This window comes from Heteronotia binoei, chromosome 1, assembly GCF_032191835.1.
Source record: "Heteronotia binoei isolate CCM8104 ecotype False Entrance Well chromosome 1, APGP_CSIRO_Hbin_v1, whole genome shotgun sequence".
NCBI classification, from domain to species: Eukaryota; Metazoa; Chordata; class Lepidosauria; order Squamata; family Gekkonidae; genus Heteronotia; species Heteronotia binoei.
In genome coordinates this window covers 281,525,833-281,544,843 of record NC_083223.1, presented here as the reverse complement: position 1 = coordinate 281,544,843, position 19,011 = coordinate 281,525,833, and the positions used below count along the sequence as shown (strand labels likewise).

The window sequence follows — 19,011 nt, the reverse complement described above, 5'->3', positions numbered from 1 at the left end:
GAATGTTTATTTAATGGTTTAAATTGTTTTAATGGTTTTATGAATGTTTATCTGTTTTAGATGTATTTAAGTGGTTTTAATGGTTTAATGGTTTTAGATGTATTTAAATGGTTTATGAATATGTGTGTTTGATGTGTTGGTATGTTTGTGGAAGAGCACCTCATTTCGTTGCTCTCTTTTTGTTGAGAACAATGACAATAAATTCATCTATCTATCTATCTATCTATTATAGATTTTATTGACTTATTGTTTTAAATCGTGTAAACGACTGTTGTGAGCTGCCCTGAGTCCGCCTGCGGAGAGGGCGGGATAGAAGTCTAATGTAAATAAATAAACAGGATCTTCATTGCTGTCAGATGGCCATCTAGCCTCTGTTGAAAACCCTCCAAGGAAGGAGAGCCCACCACCTCCCGAGGAGGAAGCCTGTTCCACTGAGGAACCGCTCTAACGGTCAGGAAATTCTTCCTAATGTTGAGCCGGAAACTCTTTTGATTTAATTTCAAACCATTTGTTCTGGTCCTATCTTCCGGGGAAACAGAAAACAATTCCACACCATCCTCTGTATGACAGCCCTTCAAGGACTTGAAGATGGTGATCCTATCACCTCTCAGCCGCCTCCTCTCCAGGCTAAACATCCCCAGCTCCTTCAACCTTTCCTCATAGGACTTGGTCTCCAGACCCCTCACCATCTTCGTCGCCCTCCTCTGGACCCCTTCCAGCTTGTCTAGATCATTCTTAAACTGTGGTGCCCAAAACTGAGCACAAGACTCCAGGTGAGGTCTTCCCAGAGCAGAGTAAAGCGATACCATCACGTCACGTGATCTGGACACTAGACTTCTATCGATACAGCCCGAGATTGCATTTGCCTTTTTAACCACCGCATCACACTGTTGAGGGAATAAACAAGTCTAAATGCCAATACTTGTTGTGAATCTTACGGGCCAATAAAATAGATTTCGGTCTTGTTCGAGAAACTCAACTCGATAAGAAAAACCCAGCCCGCCGTCGAACGAACATTGCGGGATATGACGTTATTGGCATCGGATACCGCCGTACCCGCGGCCTGATGACAAAGCAGGAGTCAAGTTGAACAAAGCAAGAGTCAAGTTGCACCTTTTTTATTTAGAACGTCAGCTTTCAGATACCAGAAAAATGGGATTGGATTGTAAAAGTTATAACATGGAGTGAGATGGATAAACTAACAAGAATCTTAAGAGACTATGATTTGGAAGGGTATAAAAAGGAGTGGGAAAAGTTTAGATGTTATGTAGAAGAAGAATGGAATACAAAAGGATACTGGACAATTTTTTAATAAGGATCAAGTACTAGAAAAAAGTAGAATATGAGTATAGGTTCTTATGGTTTAAGGGCACCTTTAAATGTTAGTATTTTAAGTATATAACTTCGGTGGGAGTCAAATAACGGGGGAGGGGGGACTAGAAAATAGCATATGGGATAGATAATAAGAAGGTATTAATGGATATTGTTACCATATGTTATCGATAAAATTGTGTTTACAAAAAGAACGTCAGCTTTCATGTGCTCTTAAGCACACTTCATCGGACGAAGAATCCAGCACAGTGAGCAAAGCCATACAGAGCTGAGCAGAGCCATACAGGGCTGGTAGGCATAAATACATGATACAACAAGGGGTGGGGAAGGAAAGGTCCCCTGTGCGAGCACCAGTCGTTTCCAACTCTGGGGTGACGTTGCTTTCACAACGTTTTCATGGCAGACTTTCTACGGGGTGGTTTGCCATTGCCTTCCCCAGTCATCTACGCTTTCCCCCCCAACAAGCTGGGTGCTCATTTTACCGACCTCAGAAGGATGGAAGGCTGAGTCAACCTGGAGCCGGCGACCTGAACCCAGCTTCCGCTGGGATCGAACTCAGGTCATGAGGAGCAGAGATTAGGACTGCAGGACTGCAGCTTTACCACTCTGCGCCACCGGGCTCTTTCGTTGGTCCTAAGGAAAGGAAAGGAAAGGTCTTTGAAAAGTCAAGGTAGTCCCCTGTGCAAACATCAGTCGTTTCCGACTCTGGGGTGACATTGCTTTCCACATTTTCACGACAGACTTTTTATGGGGTGGTTGCGATTGCCTTCCCCAGTCATCTAAAGCTTTCCCCCCCAGCAAGCTGGGTACTCATTTTACAGACCTCGGAAGGATGGAAGGCTGAGTCAACCTCGAGCTGGCTACCTGAAAACCCAGCTTCCGCCAGGATTGAACTCAGGTCGTGAGCAGAGCTTAGGACTGCAGTACTGCAGCTTTAAACACTCTGCGCCACGGGGCTCTGTATGTTACAACAAACGCGACTGGAAAAAAGTTCTGTTCACTCCCCCCCACACTGTCTGCTATATCAAGATAATAAGGTACAGTTCCTCAGAGGCAATTGCCTTCCTGCTGTTCTCCTTTATGTTCAGCAATTTGGGTGGAGTCCTCAAATTTCCAGCACAGCTTGTCTCCGAGACAGTAAGGGACCGTTAGCCCGGGATTCCTCACGGTTTCAGTCCTTCGTCAGCCTTTTTCTCTCAATGTTTTATCCAGGAGCCTCAGCACAACATTTAACAACTTGGATCAATGCATGTTAATTGATTTCTTTTCTGTTCTCCACCCCCACCCCATCCCCAATATGCACCCATGTGTGAGTCTCTCTTGACACCAAAAACTTCACTCTCCTGTGAGCGCCACTTTCTGGCAAGGGCCCGGACCTCTCCCTGTTACTCTCTCCTCCCCATGATCCCAGATTTCTCCATCTGGCCTCTTGGCAGGCCAAACCAGCCAGGGGCCCTGTTTGGAGTCCCAGGTAAGCAACTGCCTGTTGATTGAACAAAGCAATAGACAATTTGAACCTTTAAGACCAACTACAGTTTATTCAGAAAGTCAGCTTTCGTATGCTCTAAGCAGACTTCGTCGGACCAAATGGGAATGGCAAGCCATCTTTAAATATAGAGAAAGCGCACAGTGAGTTGGTATGTAGAGTCATGGGAATGTTTTTAGCAGATTAAAAGAATCATAGATTGGGGTCTGTGTCAGTTAGTGTTGTTAACTGGGCTCTAACAACAGTGGAGGGGTGATAAAATTGATATACTCAAATAAAGGGTATGCATATACTAACCCATCTCCCACTATACTTTAATGTACCCCCCCTTTTTTTCTAACGGTAAAACTAGAATGCATTTCTCTTTTAGAACAGCGTATCAGAATATTTGGGGGTTTTGTATTGACATACTCATATAGGGATATTGGCTGTTTATCTTATTACATATATTAGCCCATTTTCCACTATAGTTTAATGTATTCTTTTTAATAATGACGTTATAACCTCTCGGGATACTAATGCCCTCCATTTAAACCCACAACTAACGAAGCCAGAATGACACCCAGATTTATGGCACTTCACACCTATGACATGGGATGGAGAAGGTAGAGAAAGAAGTCCTTTTCTCTCTTTCTCACAATACAAGAACTGGTGGGCACTCGATGAAATTGCTGAGCAGTCAGGTTAAAACGGATAAAAAGGAAGTCCTTCTTCACCCAAAGGGTGATTAACATGTGGAATTCACTGCCACAGGAGGTGGTGGCGCTACAAGCATAGACAGCTTCAAGAGGGGGTTAGATAAAAATATGAAGCAGAGGTCCATCAGTGCCTATTAGCCACAGTGTGTGTGTGTGTGTGTGTGTGTAATTTTTTCGGCCACTGTGTGACACGGAGTGTTGGACTGGATGGGCCATTGGCCTGATCCAACATGGCTTCTCTTATGTTCTTATGACATGTCTGCTTTTTATCACCCTCCACCGTTGTTACAGCCCAGTTAACAATACCAAATGTTTACAAAGATCAATGTTTACAAAGCGGTTGTGTTGACAACCCTCATCTACGGCTCCGAATCGTGGGTTTTATACCGTCATCACCTGCAACTCCTCGAGCGCTTTCATCAGCGCTGCCTTCGCACCATCCTCAACATCCACTGGAGTGACTTTGTGACCAACACTGAAGTCCTCAAGAGGGCGGAGGTTACAAGCATCGAAGCACTGCTGTTGAAGACGCAGCTGCGCTGGGCAGGGCATATTTCTAGGATGGAAAACCACCGCCTTCCCAAGATTGCTCTGTATGGCGAACTTTCCACCGGCCATCGAAATAGAGGGGCACCAAAGAAGAGGTACAAGGACTCCTTGAAGAAATCCCTTGGCACCTGTCGCATCAACCATCACCAGTGGTCTGACCTAGCCTCAGATCGCAAAGCATGGAGGCACACCATCCACCAGGCTGTCTCTTCCTTTGAGAACGCACGCATAGCTGGTCTTGAGGACAAAAGGAGATTGAGGAAGAATCGCACTGCTACAGCACCAACCCCAAATCAGACTTTTCCCTGCAGCCACTGTGGCCGGACCTGCCTGTCCTGCATTGGTCTTGTCAGCCACCAGCGAGCCTGCAGCAGACGTGGACTACTGCACCCTTCTTAAATCTTCGTTCGCGAAGTCAAGCCGAGAGAACAATACCAAACAAACAAGCACAGACCCCAATTTGCGATTCTTTTAATCTGCTAAGAACATTCCCATGACTCTACGTACCAACTCACTGCCCGCTTTCTTTATATTTAAAGATGGCTTGCCATTCCCATTTTGTCTGAGGAAGTCTGCTTAAGAGCATACGAAAGCTGACATTCTGAATAAAACTTTTTGTTGTTGTTGTTCAGTCGCACAGTCGAGTCCGACTCTTTGTGACCCCATGGACAAAGTCACACCAGGCCCTCCTGTCTTCCACCATCCTCTGAAGTTTGCCCAAATTCGTGTTAGTTCCATCAATAACGCTGTCCAGCCATCTCTTAACCACTAACACTGCCCAGCCATCAGAGAGCCAGTTTGGTGTAGTGGTTAAGTGTGCAGACTCTTATCTGGGAGAACCGGGTTTGATTCCGTACTCCTCCACTTGCACCTGCTAGCATGGCCTTGGGTCAGCCACAGCTCTGGCAGAGGTTGTCCTTGAAAGGGCAGCTGCTGTGAGAGCCCTCTCAGCCCCAACCACCTCACAGGGTGTCTGTTGTGGGGGAGGAAGGTAAAGGAAATTGTGAGCCGCTCTGAGACTCTTCAGAGTGGAGGACGGGATATAAATCCAATATCTTCATCTACCTCACAGAGTGTCTGTTGTGGGGGAGAAAGGGGAAGGAGATTGTGAGCCACTCTGAGACTCTTCAGAGTGGAGGGCGGGATATAAATCCAATATCATCATCATCTTCTTCTTCTTCTTCTTCTTCTTCTTCTTCTTCTTCTTCTTCTTCTTCTTCTTCTTCTTCTTCTTCTTCTTCTTCTTCTCCTCCTTCTCCTCATCTTTTGCCGTCCCCTTCTTCTTCTGCCTTCTGTCCTAGCATCAGGATCTTCTCCCGCGAGGGCCCCTTTCTTATTGGGTGGCCAATGTAATTGAGCTTCAGCTTCAGCATCTGACCTTCCAGGGAACAGTCTGGGTTGATTTCCCTTAGGACTTGAGACCCTGGAGAGCCGCTGCCCGTCTGAGTAGACAAGACTGACTTTGATGGACTGAGGGTCTGATTCAATATAAGGCAGCTTCATATGTTCACGACTGACTGACTGGATCTTCTCGCAGTCCAAGGGACTCTCAAGAGTCTTCTCCAGCACCACAGCTCGAAGGCGTCTATTCTTCTGCGCTTGGCCTTCCTTATGGTCCAGCTCTCACAGCCCTACGTTACTTAAAGTTACCACTTGTCTACTGTTTTGTTCTATTGCTTCAGACCAACACAGCTGCCCACCTGGACCCGCCTGCTAATTAGACGCCAATCGATGCTCGCAGGGAAGGCATCAATTAAAGCCGTCTTCTCCCACCCGAACCCTTTGTGTCTTCCCTCGGATATTAATCCGCTCCCTGGCCTGTCACCGCACCCCACCCCCCAGCCAGCCTCCCCGTCCCTTCTGAGCCGTTTGCGGGGTTTTTTTTTATCCCTCCATCTATTCATTATAGGCTTTCTCCCCCCTCCCTTCAGCCTGGTCCCCTCCTTCCAATATCACTCCCCTCTTCTCCTTCCTCCATTATCTTGCTCCTTCACTCGCCATCTCTCTCTCTCTCTCTCCTCCTGACAGGAAAGCATGGATCCAGCACTGCGCTGGGAATACAAATGGGGTGCCTCTCAAAGCAGATTCGGTGTCACGAGCTTTTTGTGTGGTGTCAACAATTCTTCCAGGACAGAGGTGGGAGGGAAGAGGATAGCAAAGACGGCGGCCTCGCAGGATGGACAGTCCAAGGGGATCGGTCCCTTTCCCAGAGAATCTTGGTGGATTTATGTCCAGCTGTCTCTATGCCGGGTGCTTTGCCAAGACAAGATCCCTGCCCCGAGGAGCCTACAGGCTAATATCTAGGAAAAGGAAAGCAGCCAATGGACAGAGGCAGAAACAGAGATCGATATGGGGAAAACATGGGTGATTCTGTTGGCAAGGTTTGGCGTGGTGGTTAAGTGCGCGGACTCTTATCAGGGAGAACTAGGTGTGATTCCCCCCTCCTCCACTTGCAGCTGCTGGAATGGCCTTGGGTCAGCTGTAGCTCTTGCAGAGTTGTCCTTGAAAGGGCAGCTGCTGAGAGAGCTCTCTCAGCCCCATGTACCTTTTGTGAGCCAGTTTGGCGTAGTGGTGAAGTGTGCGGACTCTTATCTGGGAGAACCCGGTTTGATTCCCCACTCCTCCACTTGCAGCTGCTGGAACGGCTTTGGGTCAGCCAGAGCTCTTTTATCTGGGAGAACCGTGTTTGATTCCCCACTCCTCCACTTGCAGCTGCTGGAGTGACCTTGGGTCAGCCGTAGCTCTCGCAGAGTTGTCCTTGAAGGGGCAGCTGCTGACAGAGCTCTCTCAGCCCCACCCACCTCACAGGGTGTCTGTTGTGGGGGAGGAAGATAAAGGAGATTGTGAGCTGCTCTGAGACTCTGAGTGGAGGGCGGAATATAAATCCAATGTCTTCTTCGTCTTCCCAGTTCCAGGTTGCCCTTTTCTGGACTTTTCCCAATGCTATAATATCTTTTTTAAAGTGTGGTGACCAGAATTGTTCATAGTATTCTAAATTAGACCACCAGACCATCGATTTATACAGGAGTCTTTTGATATTTTACGGCACACCAGCTTAGGGTTTCCCATCCCCCATGGTTGCTGATGGGGGGGTGGTGGGCAGAGAGTCAATTTGGTGTAGTGGTGAAGTGTGCGGACTCTTATCTGGGAGAACTGGGGTTGACTCCCCACTCCTCCACTTGCAGCTGCTGAGATGGCCTTGGGTCAGCCATAGCTCTGGCAGAAGTTGTCCTTGAAAGGGCAGCTGCTGGGAGAGCCCTCTCAGCCCAACCTACCTCACAGGGTGTCTGTTGTGGGGGAGGAAGGTAAAGGAGATTGTGAGCTGCTCTGAGATTCTGATTCAGAGAGAAGGGCGGAGTATAAATCTATGGTCGTTTTCTTCTTTTCTTCTCTCCTCCTCCTCCTTCTATTCTTATCCTCTTCTTCCTCTTCTTCTTCTTCTTCTCCTTCTTCTTTTTCTCGCCGTCCTCCTCCTCCTTCTCCTTTTCATTCTTCTTCTTCTCCTTCTCCTTCTTCTTCTTCTCCTTCTCCTTCTCCTCCTCCTCCTCCTTCTTCTTCTCCTTCTTGTATTCTTCTCCTCCTCTTCTTCTTCTTATTCTTCTCCTTCTTCCTCTTCTTTTTCTTCTCCTCTTTCTCCTCCTCTTTCTCTTCCTCCTCCTTCTTCTCCTTCTCCTTCTTCTTCTCCTTCTCCTTCTTCTTCTCCTTCTCCTTCTTCTCCTTCTCCTCCTTCTCCTTCTCCTTCTTCTCTTTCTCCTTCTCTTTCTTCTTCTTCTTCTTCTTCTTCTCCTTCTTCTTCTTCTCCTCCCTCTTCTTCTTCTTGCCAGTTCTGGGTTGGGGGACCGATGGAGAGTTGGGGATGAAGCCTGGGGGGAACAGGGACCTCAGTTGGGGCCAATGCCACAGAGTCCACCCTCCAAAGCCTCCATTTCTCTCCAGTGGAACTGATCTCTGTAGTCTGGAGGTAAGCAGTAATTCAGGGGGGGGGGGTTCCCCAGGTCCCACCTGGAGGCTGGCAACCCTGCAAGCAATGTTCCCAGCTTGAATGTGGGCATGGGCGCTTCAGACGCAGTGCTGAAATCTGGGATCAGCACACAGCACCTGAGAACAGTGTGTTTCTTTTACCAGCGGGCTGAACACCGTGAGTCGAGTCGAGCCTTTATTAGAACACAGTAGGAAGAGACCACTTTCATTAGTAAATCAGTGCAGCCATCTTTATTTCAGTGGTTAGCAGCTCTCTGTCATGGAGGTGACACCCAAAGGGGTGCGCCCTCTAATATTGCACTGGCTGGTCTTGATGATTGGGATCTCGTTTTTTACCAAAGGGGTTAATTCGGTCAGACTTCCTCAGCCTAGCGGGGAAAGGATAAAGGTTTAGAGGTGGAGGTAGGGGGAGAAACGAAAGAGAGACAGAGACACACATAGAGAAAGAGAAAGATAGGCAGACAGATAGAAGAAGAAGAAGAAGACGACGACTGCAGATTTATACCCCGCCCTTCTCTCTGAATCAGAGACTCAGAGCGGCTCACAATCTCCTTTATCTTCTAGAACATAAGAACATAAGAGAAGCCATGTTGGATCAGGCCAACGGCCCATCAAGTCCAACACTCTGTGTCACACAGTGGCAAAAAATTTTATATACACACATACACTGTGGCTAATAGCCACTGATGGACCTGTGCTCCATATTTTTATCTAAACCCCTCTTGAAGGTGGCTATACTTGTGGCCGCCACCACCTCCTGTGGCAGTGAATTCCACATGTTAATCATCCTTTGGGTGAAGAAGTACTTCCTTTTATCCGTTTTAACCTGTCTGCTCAGCAATTTCATCGAATGCCCACAAGTTCTTGTATTGTGAGAAAGGGAGAAAAGTACTTCTTTCTCTACTTTCTCCATCCCATGCATTATCTTGTAAACCTCTATCATGTCACCCCGCAGTCGACGTTTCTCCAAGCTAAAGAGTCCCAAGCGTTTCAACCTTTCTTCATAGGGAAAGTGCTCCAGCCCTTTAATCATTCTAGTTGCCCTTCTCTGGACTTTCTCCAATGCTATAATATCCTTTTTGAGGTGCGGCGACCAGAACTGCACACAGTACTCCAAATGAGACCGCACCATCGATTTATACAGGAGGATTATGATACTGGCTGATTTGTTTTCAGTTCCCTTCCTAATAATTCCCAGCATGGCATTGGCCTTTTTTATTGCCCCCACAACAGACACCCTGTGAGGTGGGTAGGGCTGAGAGAGCTCTTACAGCAGCCGCCCTTTCAAGGACAACTCCTACGAGAGCTATGCCTGACCCAAGAGCATTCCAGCAGCGGCAAGTGGGGAATCAAACCCAGTTCTCCCAGATAAGCATCCACGCACTTAACCACTACACCATACTGGCTCTCCTTTGAGCAGACTTCGGAGGATGGTGGAAGACAGGAAGGCCTGGCGTGACTTGGTGGGTGGGGCTGAGAGGGCTCTCCCAGAAGCTGCCCTTTCAAGGACAACTCCTATGAAAGCTATGGCTGACTCAAGGCCATGCTAGCAGGTGCAAGTGGAGGAGTGGGGACTCAAACGCGGTTCTCCCAGATAAGAGTCTGCACACTTTACCACTACACCAAACTGACAGAAAAGAGTGGCCTACAATCTCCTAAATCTCCTCCCCCACAACAGACACCCAATGAGGTGGGTGGGGCTGAGAGGGCTCTCCCAGCAGCTGCCCTTTCAAGGACAACTCCTACGAAAGCTATGGCTGACCCAAGGCCATTCCAGCAGCTGCAAGTGGAGGAAGGGGAAATCAAACCCAGTTCTCCCAGATAAGAGAGCTCTGGCTGACCCAAGGCCATGCCAGCAGGTGCAAGTCGAGGAGTGGGGAATCAAACCCAGCTCTCCTAGATAAGAGTCTGCACACTTAACCACTGCACCAAACTGACAGAAAAAAAGAGAATGCACGCATAAGCATTCAATACCCCGATTTTAATGCGGGAGGGGGGGGGCATTAAGCATGAAAAAGGGGGCAGAAATGTTATTTATTAGTCTGAAAAACCCATCCGTTGCCTTTGAAGTTTCTGATGTGGCTTTAAAAAGTCCCAAGGCACTGTGGCCCCGGAAGGTAGGACCAGAACCAATGGGTTGAAGTAAATCAAAAAAGTTTACGGCCCAACTTTAGGAAGAACTTCCTGACCATTAGAGCGGTTCGAGCATGCTCAGTGTTTGTCCCTCTCCATAGTATCCCCCACCACCACAACCAGAACCAACGGGGTTGAAATGAACTCACTGGTGGACCTCCTGATGGCACCTGGGTTTTTCGGCCACTGTGTGACACAGAGTGTTGGACTGGATGGACCATTGGCTTGATCCAACATGGCTTCTCTTGTGTCTGGAGCAGTAATGCTTTGTATTCTTGGTGCTTGGGGGGGCACAGTGGGAGGGCTTCTGGAGTTCTGGCCCTGCTGGTGGACCTCCTGATGGCACCTTGGTTTTGGCCCCTATGTAACACAGAGTGTTGGACTGGATGGGCCATTGGCCTGATCCAACATGGCTTCTCTTATGTTCTCCTGATGGCCCTTGGTTTTTGCCCACTGCATGACACAGAGTGTTGGACTGGATGGGCCACTGGCTTGATCCAACATGGCTTCTCTTATGCGCTTTTGAGAGTCAAATCTCCTTTTGTCAGATACCCAGCAGGCCAGACGTGTTTGTGTGCAGAAGAACAAGATTCGAGTCCAGTAACATCTTGAAGACCAACCAGGTTTTCAGGGAAGAAGAAGAAGACGACTTCCTCAGGAGGTGGTGGGTTTTCCTTTCTTAGAGGTTTTTAAGCAGAGGCTAGATGGCCATCTGACAGCAATGAGGATCCTGTGAATTTAGGGGGAGGTATATGTGGGTTTCCTGCATTGTGCAGGGGGTTGGACTAGATGACCCTGGAGGTCCCTTCCAACTCTAGGATTCTATGATTCTAAGTTTCCACAGGCTTCCTTGGGAGGTGGTGGGCTCTCCTTCCTTGGAGGGTTTTCAACAGAGGCTAGGGGGCCATCTGACAGCAATGAGGATCCTGTGAATTTAGAGGGAGGTCTTCATGAGTTTCCTGCTTTGTGCAGGGGGTTGGACTAGATGACCCTGGAGATCCCTTCCAACTCTAGGATTCTATGACTGTTAAGAGCGGTTCCTCAGTGGAACAGGCTTCCTCCTCAGGAGGTGGTGGGCTCTCCTTCCTTGGAGGTTTTCAAACAGAGGCTAGATGGCCATCTGACAGCAATGAAAATCCTGTGAATTTAGGGGGATGTGTTGGTGAGGTTCCTACATTGTGCAGGGGGTTGGATCTGGAGGTCCTTCCCAACTCTATGATTCTAAGAATAATAAGATTATGAGGATGAGGAGGATGTGGAGACATTGGAACCTTAGTTTGGACTCAGAATCCAATAGGCAGCCAATATGTCCTCAGCTGAGGACTGAAGACTTGGAAAAACCAAGCCGAAGAGCCAGTTTGGTGTAGTGGTGAAGTGCGTGGACTCTTATCTGGGAGAACCGGTTTGATTCCCCACTCCTCCACTTGCAACTGCTGGAACGGCCTTGGGTCAGCCATAGCTCTGGCAGAGGTTGTCCTTGAAAAGGCAGCTTCTGTCAGAGCTCTCTCAGTACCACCCACCTCACAGGATGTCTGTTGTGGGGGAGGAAGGTAAAGAAGATTGTGAGCTGCTCTGAGACTCTGAGATTCAGAGTATAAACCGGGATATAAATCCAATATCTTCTTCTTCTTCTTTGCTGCGAACAGGCCTTTTTTGTAGCAGGAACTCCTTTGAATATTAGGCCACACCCTCCTGATGTAGCCAACCCTCCTGGTGCTTACAGTAGGCCCTGTTTGGTGTGGTGGTGAAGTGCGCGGACTCTTATCTGGGAGAACCGGGTTTGATTCCCCACTCCTCCACTTGCAGCTGCTGGAATGGCCTCGGCTCAGCCGTAGATCTCTTTGGAGTTGCCCTTAAAAGGGCAGCTTCTGGGAGAGCTCTCTCAACCCCACCCACCTCACAGGGTGTCCTGTTGTGGGGGGAGGATGATAAAGGAGATTGTGAGCCACTCTGAGATTCAGAGTATAGGGCGGGATATAAATTCAATATCATCTTCCTCTTCCAAGCTACGAACAGGGGGGTTTTTGTAGCAGGAGCTCCTTTGCTCAGCCGCCCTGAGCCTGCCTTGGCGGGGAGGGCGGGGTATAAATAAAAACTTATTATTATTATTATTATTATTATTATTATCATCATCATCATCATCATCATCATCATCATCATCATCATCTTAGGCCACACACCCCCTCATGTAGCCAATCCTCCAAGAGTTTACATTAGATCCTGTACTCCCTGAAAGCTCCCGGGGGATTGGCTACATCAGGGGGTGTGGCCTAATATGCAAAGGAGCTCCTGCTACATTAAAAAGCCCCGGCTATGAGCGATGTCAAGGGCTAATGGGCGGGGGCAGAGCCCTGCGCAGCCGTGCTATTGGCTGGCTTTGGATTGGGACCCCAGCTGCAATGGGGACGTGTTTCTTTATTTGATTTTAATTTAAAATACTCCACTTTCCTCTCGATCGACAGGACTCCCAGCAGCTTAGATCGGATTTAAAAACAAATGCGCTGTCCTTTCCACAGAAATGCAAACACATGGTCAGATAAGGAAGCCAGCCAGAGAGAAACTCCGTCAGCATCTGGCAAGCCAATTCTGGTTCAGCCAAAAGACCGGAGCACCTAATCCTAGGCGGCAACCACACAAACTTCTTCCAACCACACACCCTCTTCCAACTAGCTTTCTAAAATAGAACCTGGTAGTAACATCAAGCCATCTTTGTACATGCTGAGATTGTGGCACCGTTAAGTTATGCTGGTTTTAGATTACTTATTTAATATATTTAACTTATGAACTGTATTTTAACTGTATCATCTGTATTATTTAACTGTATTAACTGTATTATTTCGCAATAGTGCGAAATCGGTCTCAGTCTGTGATCACACACAACCAGGGGTGGAATTCTAGCAAGAGCTCCTTTGCGTACTAGGCCACACACCCCTGATTTAGCCAATCCTCCAAGAGCTTACAAAAAAGAGCCTTGTAAGAAGAAGAAGAAGAATTGCAGATTTATACCCTGCCCTTCTCTCTGAATAAGAGACACAGAGCGGCTTACAATCTCCTATATCTTCTCCCCCCACAACAGACACCCTGTGAGGTGGGTGGGGCTGAGAAAGCTCTCACAACAGCTGCCCTTTCAAGGACAGAGTCTGAGAGCGGCTCACAATCTCCTTTCCCTTCCTCCCCTGCAACAGACACCCTGTGAGGTGCAAAATCGGTCTAAATGTGCAAAATCGGTCTAAATGTGCCATCTCTGGAGTGGGTGTTGCTGCCACCGCCGCCAAGATGCCGATGCTCGTGATTAACACCGACGTGCGCCGCCGGGCCGTACCCGAGAACCTGCCGGGGGAGCTGACCCGGCAGCCGGCCAAGGCTACTGGCAAACCAACCCAGTATATTGCAATCCACATCGTGACCGACCAGCTGATAACTTTGAGGGGGCTCAGCCGAGCCATGTGCCCTGTGTAGCTTACACAGTATCGGCAAGATAGGTGCGCCGCAAAACAAGGCTTACTCGAAGTTAGTGTGTGAGCTGCTTTCTAAATACCTGCAAATACCTGCGGACAGGGTCTACATCGACTATTACGATACGAGCGCTAGTAACGTGGGGTGGAACGGATCCACCTTTGCATAGATCTCTCGGTTGCCTTCCTAAGGGCCTGTTGCGTCCTTTGTGCACCTCAGCTACCATGGCCAAGCTCACCTCCCTAATGCAAGCTCCTTGCTAGTCTCTTGTGTGCATCACAGTTGTAACATTCCACCATACCAATGAAAAAACAATAAAAACCTCGATGGATTAAAAAAAATGTGCCATCTCTGGTTTGGGACATACTTGGAGGTTTGGGGGGGGGGGTGAAGCCTGTGACCGGTGGGGTTTTAGGAGAGGACGTGTCATGTCTTCCAACGTGGCCAGTTTTTCCAGGGAAACTGATCTCTGTCTCATGGAGACCACATGGAATCCCACAAGACAGCCAGCCACCAGCTGGTGCATATGCAAATACCATTAGAGACAAATATAAGCCCACACACACACAATGTAAGAACATAAGAGAAGCCATGTTAGATCAGGCCAATGGCCCATCCAGTCCAACACTCTGTGTCACATAAGAACATCAGAGAAGCCCTGTTGGATCAGGCCAATTGCCCATCCAGTCCAACACTGTGTGTCACATAAGAACATAAGAGAAGCCCTGTTGGATCAGGCCAGTGGCCCCTCCAGTCCAACACTCTGTGTCACATAAGAACATAAGAGAAGCCATGTTGGATCAGGCCAGTGGCCCTTCCAGTCCAACACTCTGTGTCACATAAGAACAGAAGAGGAGCCCTGTTGGATCAGGCCAGTGGCCCCTCCAGTCCAACACTCTGTGTCACATAAGAACATAAGAGAAGCCCATGTTGGATCAGGACAATGGCCCATCCAGTCCAACACTCTGTGTCACACATGAGAACATAAGAGAAGCCCTGTTGGATCAGGCCAGTGGCCCCTCCAGTCCAACACTCTGTGTCACATAAGAACATAAGAGAAGCCATGTTGGATCAGGACAATGGCCCCTCCAGTCTAACACTCTGTGTCACACATGAGAACATAAGAGAAGCCCATGTTGGATCAGGACAATGGCCCATCCAGTCCAACACTCTGTGTCACACATGAGAACATAAGAGAAGCCCTGTTGGATCAGGCCAGTGGCCCCTCCAGTCCAACACTCTGTGTCACATAAGAACATAAGAGAAGCCCATGTTGGATCAGGACAATGGCCCATCCAGTCCAACACTCTGTGTCACACATGAGAACATAAGAGGAGCCATGCTGGATCAGGCCAATGTCCCATCCAGTCCAACACTCTGTGTCACATAAGAACATAAGAGAAGCCCATGTTGGATCAGGACAATGGCCCATCCAGTCCAACACTCTGTGTCACACATGAGAACATAAGAGAAGCCCTGTTGGATCAGGCCAGTGGCCCATCCAGTCCAACACTCTGTGTCACATAAGAACATAAGAGAAGCCCATGTTGGATCAGGACAATGGCCCATCCAGTCAAACACTCTGTGTCACATAAGAACATAACAGAAGCCATGTTGGATCAGGCCAGTGGCCCCTCCAGTCCAACACTCTGTGTCACATAAGAACATAAGAGAAGCCATGTTGGATCAGGACAATGGCCCCTCCAGTCTAACACTCTGTGTCACACATGAGAACATAAGAGAAGCCCTGTTGGATCAGGCCAGTGGCCCCTCCAGTCCAACACTCTGTGTCACATAAGAACATAAGAGAAGCCCATGTTGGATCAGGACAATGGCCCATCCAGTCCAACACTCTGTGTCACACATGAGAACATAAGAGGAGCCATGCTGGATCAGGCCAATGTCCCATCCAGTCCAACACTCTGTGTCACATAAGAACATAAGAGAAGCCCATGTTGGATCAGGACAATGGCCCATCCAGTCCAACACTCTGTGTCACACATGAGAACATAAGAGAAGCCCTGTTGGATCAGGCCAGTGGCCCATCCAGTCCAACACTCTGTGTCACATAAGAACATAAGAGAAGCCCATGTTGGATCAGGACAATGGCCCATCCAGTCAAACACTCTGTGTCACATAAGAACATAACAGAAGCCATGTTGGATCAGGCCAGTGGCCCATCCAGTCCAACACTCTGTGTCACACAGTGGCCAAAAAAAATTATATATATATATATATATATATATATATATATATATATATATATATATATATATATATATATATATATATATATATATATATATATATATATATATATACACACACTGTGGCTAACAGCCACTGATGGACCTCTGCTCCATATTTTTATCTAACCCTCTCTTGAAGGTGGCTATGCTTGTGGCCGCCACCACCTCCTGTGGCAGTGAATTCCACATGTTAATCACCTTTTGGGTGAAGAAGTACTTCCTTTTATCAGTTTTAACCTGTCTGCTCAGCAATATACAATGTAGTATATATGGGATAAGCTCTAAGTCAGGGGTGTCAAAGATGCGGCCCATGGGTCGAATCAGGCCCCCGGAGGTCTCCTATCAGGCCCCTGAGCAATTGGCTGTTGTCTGCATCCTTCTCCTTCTCATTCTCTCTTGCTTCCTTCTGCATCGCAGTTCGCTTTGCTAGGTTTACAACTTACAGACACACACCTGAACAGCCTACTCAAGATTGCTACAGCACAGCCACTGTCTCCCGTTTTTGATGCAATAATTCAGAGCAAGAAGTGTCTGTTAGCGGAGACTTTTAAATGATGATGATATTGGATTTATATCCCGCCCTCCACTCCGAAGAGTCTCAGAGCGGCTCACAATCTCCAATGAAGATCTTGTAGGATCCGTGTCTATGACTGCACCCATCAACACTAAAGCAGCACAATTGTAAATGAACGTCTATTTCTGGACAGCCTTCAAGGGCAGCCCCGTCTACAACAGAATGTAGTACTCTAATTTGGACGCTACCAAATCACGGAAGGTGATGGCGGCACCAGTCCGGAGTAGCAGTTAGAGTATCCACTTAGCATCCGGGAGCCCTGGGTTCAGAACTGAAGTCCTCTCTCAGCATAATGTACCTCTCAGGGGTTTTGTGAGAGAGCGAAAAAATGAGGAAAGGAAAGGGAGAAAACGTCGATAAAACCATAGGTTTCGTTTCGACGAGAGAAGAGGATTGAGGGTTAAAGCGCATTTTAAAAAATATTAATCAAGACATCAAGAGGGAAACGGCTGAGTCAATGTTTTCTTCTCCGGGTCCTTTTGTAGACTCCAAACGCCACGCTAAAGAGGTGAGGCGTGTGCAGCTCGGAGAAGACAAGCTGGCTCCCGCCGTACCCCTGTCTGGACTTGCCAAGCCAGGAGCACAATCTTCTCTGACCTGCATCTCTCCTCTCCATCCCACACACTTTGAAATTTAATAGGCTGGTGCTGTGGAAGCACCTGTTTAACATCCTAGTACGTTCCCCCAGGGGGAGAGGATAGGCTAATCCAGTCCACATCGGCGGACGAGTTGATCTGCTCAGAGCGACAGGTGCAGCTAGAGGAAGGCGGATCCTTCTCCGGAAAGATTCGAGTGGATGTGAAATTAACTGTAAGTGAAAACACAGGAGCTTCGCCTTGCCTGAAGTCCTTTTCTCCCTTTCTCAAAATACGAGAACTCGTGAGCATTCGATGAAATTGCTGAGCAGTCGGATTAGAACATGCTGGGAATTATTAGGAAGGGAATGGAAAACAAATTAGCCAGTATCATAATGCCCCTGTATAAATCGATGGCGCGGTCTCATTTGGAGTACTGTGTGCAATTATAGCATTGGAGAAAGTCCAGAAGAGGGCAACTGGAATGATTAAAGATTTGGAACACTTCCCCTATGAAGAAAGGTTAAAACGCTTGGGGCTCTTTAGCTTGGAGAAACATCGACTGCGGGGTGACATGATAGAGGTTTACAAGATTATGCATGGGATGGAGAAAGTAGAGAAAGAAGTCCTTTTCTCCCTTTCTCACAATATGAGAACTCGTGGGCATTCAATTAATTTGCTGAGTAGTTGGATTAGAACATGCTGGGAATTATTAGGAAGGGAATGGAAAACAAATCAGCCAGTATCATCATGCCCCTGTATAAATCAATGGTGCGGTCTCATTTGGAGTACTGTGTGCAGTTCTGGTCACCACACCTCAAAAAGGATATTATAGGTTTGGAAAAAGTGCAGAAAAGGGGCAACTAGAATGATTAAAGGGTTGGAACACTTTCCCTATGAAGAAAGGTTAAAACACTTGGGGCTCTTTAGCTTGGAGAAACGTCGACTGTGGGGTGACATGATAGAGGTTTACAAGATTATGCATGGATGGAGAAAGTAGATAAAGAAGTACTTTTCTCCCTTTCTTACAATACAAGAACTCGTGGGCATTCGATGAAATTGCTGAGCAGTCGGGTTAGAACATACTGGGAATTATTAGGAAGGGAATGGAAAACAAATCAGCCAGTATCATAATGCCCCTGTATAAATCGATGGCACGGTCTCATTTGGAGTACTGTGTGCAGTTCTGGTCACCGCACCTCAAAAAGGATATTATATCATTGGAGAAAGTCCAGAAGAGGGCAACTGGGATGATTAAAGGGTTGGAACACTTTCCCTATGAAGAAAGGTTTAAAACGCTTGAGGCTCTTAAGCTTGGAGAAACGTCGACTGTGGGGTGACACGATAGAGGTTTACAAGATTATGCATGGGATGGAGAAAGTAGAGAAAGAAGTCATTTTCTCCCTTTCTCCACAATATGAGAACTCGTGGCATTCAATGATATTGCTGAGTAGTCGGATTAGAACATGCTGGGAATTATTAAGAAGGGAATGGAAAACAAATCAGCCAGTATCATAATGCCCCTGTATGAATCGATGGCGCGGTCTCATTTGGAATACTGTGTGCAATTCTAGTCACCGCACCTCAAAAAGGATATTATAGCATTGGAAAAAGTGCAAAAAAAGGGCAACTAGAATGATTAAAGATTTGGAACACTTTCCCTATGAAGAAAGGTTAAAACGCTTGGGGCTCTTTAGCTTGGAGAAACATCGACTGCGGGGTGTCATGATAGAGGTTTACAAGATTATGCATGGGATGGAGAAAGTAGAGAAAGAAGTCCTTTTCTCCCTTTCTCACATATGAGAAACTAGTGGGCATTCAATGAGATTGCTGAGTAGTTGGATTAGAACATGCTGGGAATTATCCGCACTCCCCCTTCTCTGGTTTTGCCTCGCTGGTTTTGCCTGCGCTGCTGCCTGCCTCTTGGCTGCTCCTCCGAGATGGGCTCAGCCTGGGCCCATCTCAGAGGAGCAGCTGC

At 47.6% G+C, this 19,011-nt stretch overlaps 1 protein-coding gene and 1 pseudogene across 1 annotated transcript in view; one reads left to right on the top strand and one right to left on the bottom strand.

Annotated features, from left to right (window-relative positions):
• SEMA6C (semaphorin 6C) overlaps positions 1-19,011 on the bottom strand; it is a 292,500-nt gene that overhangs the window by 147,116 nt on the left and 126,373 nt on the right. The gene's annotated exons all lie outside the window — the stretch shown is intronic.
• On the top strand, positions 13,434-13,809 carry LOC132588837 (macrophage migration inhibitory factor-like; annotated as a pseudogene).